This window comes from Tupaia chinensis, unplaced genomic scaffold (genome assembly GCF_000334495.1).
Source record: "Tupaia chinensis unplaced genomic scaffold, TupChi_1.0 Scaffold145147_1, whole genome shotgun sequence".
In the NCBI taxonomy this organism is placed as follows: Eukaryota; Metazoa; Chordata; class Mammalia; order Scandentia; family Tupaiidae; genus Tupaia; species Tupaia belangeri.
In genome coordinates this window covers 2,265,357-2,273,647 of record NW_006205007.1, presented here as the reverse complement: position 1 = coordinate 2,273,647, position 8,291 = coordinate 2,265,357, and the positions used below count along the sequence as shown (strand labels likewise).

At 37.0% G+C, this 8,291-nt stretch overlaps 1 protein-coding gene across 7 annotated transcripts in view; it reads left to right on the top strand.

Moving 5' to 3' along the window:
- The window catches only part of TMEM161B (transmembrane protein 161B), a 95,460-nt gene that overhangs the window by 36,139 nt on the left and 51,030 nt on the right, over window positions 1–8,291 (top strand). For 3 of the 7 annotated variants that reach the window (XM_027767997.1, XM_027767995.1, XM_027767994.1), the window contains exon 2: window positions 4,819–4,884. The exons of the other annotated variants lie outside the window; for them this stretch is intronic. The gene's annotated coding sequence lies outside the window, so the exon portion shown is untranslated. The remainder of the gene's footprint in view (window positions 1–4,818; window positions 4,885–8,291) is intronic. 7 annotated transcript variants of the gene reach the window in all.

Sequence of the window (8,291 nt, the reverse complement as noted above, 5' to 3'; positions counted from 1 at the left end):
CTGCTTTTTTTTTTTCCTAATTGTTCAGCTCAAACCTCGTGCATTTTTCTCTGCCCTTTAATCTCCCTAAGCTCTCACTTTGGTCTGCTACTTCCCTTCATATGTCCCTCGTTGAAAATACACTGTAGTCAGGTTTACTCTGATTTTGTCTCACATCCCGTATTGGCCTAAGAGGGTGTTACAACACCTTCATGTTCAATGGCTCTAATTCTTTTTGCCTGTTCTCTGTTGCATGTTGCTTGATCCAACAATCTGCAAGTTCCCTTTCAAGAGAGAAACCTACTATTCAAATGGCACAGTAGGTGGGACCTATGACCTAAAGGAAAGGTTTGGACCTTCAGCTACTACCCTATGGAATGCCTGAGTCCTTGCTCTCTTTGCCTTAGCTGTCTTAACTTAAAATACATGATGTTCCTGGTAACTCTATTAAAGTGTCCAACAAATAGCAGTTAATTGTTTGTATATAACAAATGACGCTTTATCTTCTTGTGGTGAGAGACTGAGTTTTAAGCAATATTTGTTTGGTGTTTTTTTTTTTTTTTTTAACCTTGACTTAGAATAGAGACCAGAACTGTGGTTAGTAACTATTTTAGTCAGTTCAGGATGCTATAATAAAGTATCTACCACTGATAAGTTGGCTTACAAGAACAGAAATTTGTGTCTCACGGTTCTGGAAGCTAGAAGTCTGAGGTCAGGGTGCCAGTGTGGTCACATTCTGGCGATGAGCTCTTCTGTTTTGCACACTGATACTTCATTGTATCCTCATGTGGCAAAAAGAGAGCAAGCTAGTCTTTTTACCATAAAAGGGCAGGAATCCTAGCCAAGAAGTTCCACCCTCTTGTCCTAATTACCTCCCAAAGGCCCTGACTCTAAATACCATCACATTGGGAGATTCGATTTCAACATGAGGATTTCAGGAGATAGGGGACACAAATGTTTAGTCTTTAATAGTGATCTATGTTGTATATACCCTGAAATAATAGTTTTACATGATTATATTGTAAAGCTTTTTAGTTTGCTATATCAATACTGTGCTTTTACATTTGTTTATATTCAAGTTTCCATTTTAAGTTTGTGTATTACTTTAAATTTGCAAAATAAGTCCTTTAATATTTTTGGCTACATTGTTCTTCTAGTGTTATTGAACTGCTTTAGTTAATAGTTATCATGATCTGATGATATTTTATGTAAGTGGTCTGTAAGAATGATCATCAAAGTTCATTCCAAATTTAATGGAATACAATAACAGGTTGACTTTATCTGAGAAACTGCTGATAATCTGAACCTAAGTTAAAAAAAAGTCAATAAGTAGCTGAAGTAAATATCATAAAGCACTGAAATTAATATATTGAACTTAAATGTAAGAGACTTATTTTTTAGTGAGGTCCTGTTAATTTTTTTAAGAAGCTTATTTTTTCCCCAATTCAAAAATAGTATATGACTGCAATGTGGAAAAAAAGGGGTACATTGGTAAAAAAGTAAGGCTAAGAGGTGATAGATTTATTTCTGTCAACAAAAGACAATAAGTTTTTGTACTTCTTAATTGTCAGAGGGCATGCCTCCTTGCCACAAAGAGAGAGAGAGAGAGAGGGGAGAAAGCACTCTCAAGTGGGATGTGGTCGTGTTGCAATCCATTCTTGTCCATTTCTCCATCTTCTAGGCTTTTTATTTTGTTTTTCTTTTATTTTTTTTTTCTGGAGAGATTTTTGCTATAGGATGTGTACACTTGCTGGAGAAAAAGAAAGCAAGAAGTCACCACCCCAGGAGAGATGTCCAGGTCACATGCAATTCCTTCTCTATTCTCCTCCTGGGATCTTGCGTAGGCACACACACGTGCCTGGTGTGAGTTTGAAACTACTGGGTCCAGGACTCGAACCAGAGTTGGCCATGTGGGAGTCCAGCAGTGTCACCAGTATGCCATCTGCTGGCCCCTAAGTTTTTAAATTTTGAATCCATGATCTCAGATCTCAAATGGCTGCTTCATGCTGTGGCAGTGTTTGTATGCTGCACTTCTCAGATAACTTTTCAACCTAAATACTTTTATCTTCAATCCTTATTTTTTGCCTACCTTATCCTTACTCTAAGCTTTTGAAACTAGAGCCCATCATTTTTCATATTCACACTACCAAATCCTCAACCTTAGTTATGCAACCCCTTCTCTTTATTAAAAACTATTTTTAATATATTTAAATTTTGGCTTATGTAGGAAGATTCCTGTCTGTAAAGGCTTAATTCCTACATTTATGCTTTGGACTCATTTTCTCTAACCGTAAGCAGAATTTGCTATTTTGACTGTTCCTTCTCTTCTGTGTTATCATTTACTACATTTCTGTTGGATCATTGCTGTTATACCCACTTTAAAATAGAAAAACTCCCATTAAAATTAACAATAAACGAAGAGTCACAACTGTACCTCTTTCTTTCCTTAAAAAACAAAGCCCCTTCATATCTATTCCTTAGTTTTTGGTCTGTTTCCTTTTATAAACAAATTTGTTGAATTATTTTAAAAAAAAACTCTGTTATTTTCTCATTAAATTTTTAACCTTTTACCATATTATGCTTGTTTTTCAGGTAAATTTAATTCCCTTGGGATTTAAATGCCACAGTTCGGTTATGATGCCAAATTATCTCTGAACTCTAGATTCTAATATGCAGTTATACCCTCTTGATATTTCCACTGGTATCTCAAAATTTATTTAAAACTCAGCATGTTTAGCTTTTTTACTTTCCTGCTCTGTTCTGTTTCAGAAAGTGTACCTTCATCTTCCTCAAATCAGAAATATAAATGTCATCCTTTAATCCTACTTTTTCACTCCCAACCTTATTCCATCAGGGAGATCTTTTGATTTGCTGTCTAAAATATGTCTCCCTGCTATTCTTGTCTTCCTCTAATTCGTAGAGCAGCAAAAGAGATCCTAATATGTAAATCAAGTAATATCTTTCCCTTTCATTGAGTCAGTATTGTAGTATAAAATCTAAACTCCTTACCATTACCCATGAAGCTTTGTGTGATCTATTGTCTTCTCTCTTCAGCCTCTCTCTTATGTGCGTCTTGAAGCTACTGTCTCATTGGCTTTTTAGTTACTATGTTAGTCTATGTTCTTTTTTCCTGTACTTTTAATACAGGAATGCTCTTCCCTCCGTTTTTCTCATTCTTTAGGTTACTGGTTAAATTTTGTCTTAGAGAAGTTTTTTTCATCTAGTATCTAAGGCTTGTCTTTCTCATTCTTACCACTTGTTTGCTTCTCTTTCATTTGGTACCACAGTTTATAATTTATTTTTTAATTGGTTAAACTCTATTCTGTCTGGATTATAAATGTTGAAAAGGGACTTTGGCCTTATTGACACAGTTACATCTCCATTTCCTGGCAGTGTACCTGAACATAGTGGGCTTTCCATAAATGGCTGATGAATGAGTGAAAAATGAATGAGTAGAGGAATAGCTGAGTAGAAGTGGCCTTAAAAGCACCCACCATCCTTCAGTTCAGCTTTGAACAATAATTGTTACTAATGAAGAGGAGTCTGAGTTGCCCAAAAAGATTTGTAATAAGTGTAATCCATTAAGAAAATGGGTTTACAAAGTAAGACGAACAAGTGTCAGTATGTTTATTAAGAAAATGGTTCTTAGAAAATGTGTCTTAAAGGCCAGCAGGTGGCATGGTGATTAAGGCTTTGGACTCCCACATGGCTGGCTGCAGTTCAAGTCCCTGACCTGGAGGCTTGCTTTCTCACTTTGCCTCTCTCCTGCTCTCTCTGCTCAAATTAAACGAATAATAATGATGAATAAAATAAAATACAATAATTATTTTTTAAAATGTGTCTTAAAATATTTCATTATTTTAAGGCTCTAAATATAACCCAAGTTTTCCTATACCAAGAGTTTTTTCATTGATTATGAGCTATTTCTCAAAGCTGAGCAACTGACAATCTTAATCTTTTGAGTTACTTCTTTTTGTTTGTTTGAGGTTTTTGCTGGAGTGTACACGTGCTTGCCGAAGAAACAGAGAAAGCAGAAAATCATCCTCCAAGGGGATCGCCTCACTGCAGTCCCTTCTTTCCCATTCTTCTCTTGCAATTTTGGTCACGCATGCCCATGTGCCTTGTGTGAGTTTAATGCCTCTAGGTCAGGGACTTGAACCACTGGCTGCTATGTGGGAGTCCAGTGATGTAACTATTACGCCATCTGCTGGTCCCTGAATTATTTCTTAAGTGTTCTAAATGATATGTGCTTCATTCTTGTTATTTGTGGATTCTGTATTTGTCATTGCCTACTTGCTAAAATGTATTTGTAATCCCAGGATCAGTATTTGTGGTGTCTTTGTGTTTCTTTGTGGATAGTTATGAGAGTGACAAATAATTTAAATGTTCCCGTGTGCATGTTTCCCATTCGAGTATAAATGAAGTAGTATCCTCCCTTATTTCAGCTCTCATATTATAAATAAATGTCCTTTTTGTGAACTACGTAGGACCACCATATTTCACATTTTTGCTTTTTGTTGGCAATTTCATTGTTGAAAATGGATCCCAAGCATAGTGCTGAAGAACTGTCTGGTATTCCTAAATAGAAGACTGTGGAGTGCCATATGGACGAATTTGCTAGTGTGACTTAGGAAAATGCCATACTTGTGAATACACGTGTTAGATAATTATTGTTCAAGCATAGAGTGCCCTTGGCCAGTTCTTTGTTAATGAATCAACAATATTTTTAAGCGAGGAAACTTTAGACAGAAACACACATAGAACAAGTTGTATATTGATCAGTTGTTGAAAATGTTATAACCAGAGGCTCGCAGGAACCTAACCCTGTATTTCCCCTAGGAGCAATGGTTCAGTGTTCGCGGCGACTTTATAGAACCTAACTACCGCGAATAACAAGAATGGACTGTAAGTTAAAGTTCTGGACTTCAATCAAAATTTCAGGAAGTGCCTCTCATCTGTTATTTGTAATTTAGGGACTTTTATTTGGAAAGTCTATATTTTATTTTAAAACCATTAACTAAGAGGAAAACTGAATTCATTTTAATTCAGTGATCCTTTTTGAGCACTTACTATATGCCAGTAAATGCACTAGCTTGAAAATATGCTAAACAAGTAAATCATAAAATCCGCACTCCAAGAATCTTTTAATTAGTGTAGCACTGTACATTAACCTAACGGCTATGACCCAACTGGGTATACTGCAATTCAAGTCTGACAGTAACTGTGCGGAATTAGGGCAGACTCCTTAGGTTAAAGTCAAGGTCCTCTGCAAGACTGGCCTTAATTTAGATGCAAGCAAGATTTTGGGGGTACCCAGGCCACCAGCACTTCTGTCTCATTGGCCATAAATTTGAGAATGTCCATGATTCCTCTCAGGTTTAGTAATTCACTAGGACAGTTCACAAAACTGAGGATTAGGTTTATTATAAAGGATGCACACAGGGCAAAGTCTGGGAAAGAGCACAAAATTTCCATGTTCTTTAACTGTGCAGTCAAGGGATGTCACCCTTAGGGCATCTCATTGTGCTAACCAACCAGGAAGTTCCTTTGAGCTTTGGTGTCCAGGGTTTTTATGGATTTTCATTATACAAATATAATTTTAAATAATTTCTTTAGGTTGCTTTGAGTGACTGAACTCCTCCATCAGCAGCCTCCCTCCCTTTTCTAGAGGTCAGGTAGTTGGAAGCCTCAGCCCTCTAGTCTATGCTAGATGTTTCTAATGACCTGCCCTGCTCTGGAGCTATCTAGGGGCCCACCCTGAGTCACCCTGTTAGCATAACAAAGACACTGGCACTCAGGATATTCAAGGACAGTGAAGCTTTTTGTGAGGAACTGGGGACAAAGAACAGATATATTCTTTATAATACCACTACAAAATTTCCTCTTAAACATTAGGATATAAATTAGGAGTTTACCAGGTAGAAAGAGGCATATGTGCTTACTAACAAGAATATATTTAAAAATTTTAAAAGATAAAAGAATTTGTGAGGACTGAAGTGTTATTTAGTCAAGCTGAAATGTGTCATATTCAAATGGGGAATAGTTGAAGGTGAACCTGGAGGTAGGGCAGTGGTCAGATCCTGAGAGGGTATGGAAGCAGATCACAAGCTCTATATACATACATTTAAGCCTTATAATTTGTGTTTTAATGGAAATTTTTGAACATACAAAGAATAAAATATAATGAACTCCAGTGTATTCATCACAAGTAATAGCTGGTAGCCAAACTTGTTTCATCTATATTCCGCTTCATCTTACCCCCTACATTATTAGTTTGTAGCAAATCCTAAAATATTATTTCAGTGTGTATCTCTAAAATATATGTGCTTTTAAAATATTACTATAATCTCATTATAACAGCTATAAAAGTATTATAATTCCTTAATATCATATAATTAGTACTCAAATGGCCAATTCTGTAGTACTTCTAAAAACAGTAAATTAGTCACTAGTATTTTTTTTTTTAATTAGAATATTTCACTTTAGAAACCTAGATTATTGGGGCCAGCAGTTAGCGTAATGGCTGTGTCGCTGAACTCCCATGTTGTTGACTGCGGTTCTAGTCCAGGACCCCGTGGCTTAAACTCACTCTGGGTGCATGTGTGTGCATGCCCAAGATCTGAGAGGAGAATGGAGGAGAAGGGATTGCAGTGTGGCTATCCCCCCTGGGGGATGATTTCTTGCTTTCTATCTCTCTGTCTTTCTGGGGAGCGCACACGCTCTATAGCAAAAACCTCTCAAAAAAAAAAAAAAAGAAAAAAGAAACCTAGATTATTATAATTCAGAAATTGTAAAGTGTGTCAATACTAGGACTATGTTTCTCTCTGTTTAACAACAGGGCTTTAGTTAAAGTCCCTGCCTGATTGCTTTATTCATTGCTTTGCCCTCTGAGAAACATTGGAAAATATTTAAACAGGCACCTACCTTGATAAGATTTACATTATGGGGGCCAGCAGGTGGCATGGTGGCTAAGGCACTGGTCTCCCACATGTCCAACCACGGTTTGAGTCCTGGACCCTGCAGCTTGATGATCACACCAGGCACATGTACATGCCCAAAATCCCAGGGGAAGAAGGAATTGTGGCATGACTATCCCCACTGGGGGTGATTTTTCACTTTCCTTCTCTCTGTCTCTCTGTTTCCTCTCTGGCAAGCACACACGCCCTATGGCAACCCCCGCAACCCCACACCCCCTAGGGCAACCCCCCCCCCCCCCAAAAAAAAAAAAACCCAAAAAACCAAACAAACAAGATTTCTATTATGGAAAATAACTAAAGGTGAGCTCAGAATGGATTTGATGAAGAGTGTGTCAGGGAAAGAAGGCCTAGCTAAAGAATTTTGTAGTAGAGCTATATGGGAAGATAGATATGCTGAACTAAGGGTAAACAAAGATTTTTACCATGGAGCAGGCAAAGCTTATAATTTTAAAGTTGAGGACCAGAATTAATGATAACATGTGGAGAGGGCACAATGAAGATAAGCTGTAACTGTCAGATTTAAGTGACCTGTAGGTAGCAGGACCACTAGGTGAGATGACATTCAGAATGAGCCGAAGAGTATCCTGGTGGGACTAAATGACGTTTGGATATTTTATGAAGTTATTTTTTATTGAAATTGTTGAATGCTTTTTATCACAGCAAACTTGATTTAAAAAATAAAGAGAGAAAAGTGAATTTAAAAAATATACTCATGTTGAAATCAAATAAGCCAGCCAAATTGGGTACAAAGCCAGGAACTCTATAGGGTAGTTTACTTTTCAGTATATGAATACCACTGAGTTGATATACAATTCTATAATGTAAGAAAGGAGTAAAGAGCCAGTGAAAGTGGCAGTAGCCCTTCTATCCTGAAACACTGAGTCACTTTTTATTGTATGGTGGTGAATTCACTGTTGTTGGAGCCCTAACTAGAAAAAGTTAGGGATAGCCAAGAGCAAAGAGTTGATAATGTGGTGATTTTCTCTAATTCTTACGTAAAGTTTGAGAATTCTCAAACTAGATTTAAGGAGGGAAAGAAAGGAAAGACCACTTGTTAGTGTGAGAGCATCTGTGCTTTTTCCGAGAGCTATTGATTCCTTCAAATGAAGGGTGGGTGGAGAATTAATGTGCTCCTGCCCACTTGCCTGCAGAGTTGACTTCATTTACTTTTAACCATAAGTTTACATAACATTTATATAAATAAGTTGTTGGTTGTAAGAAATATACATGGAAACAGCATTGCAGAGACTGACATCTAGTAAGTGCTTGGTAAGTGTTTACTGGACTTTCAGGGCCGTAGTAGCTATTCACAGACTGCAGTTTTTGCTTGATATT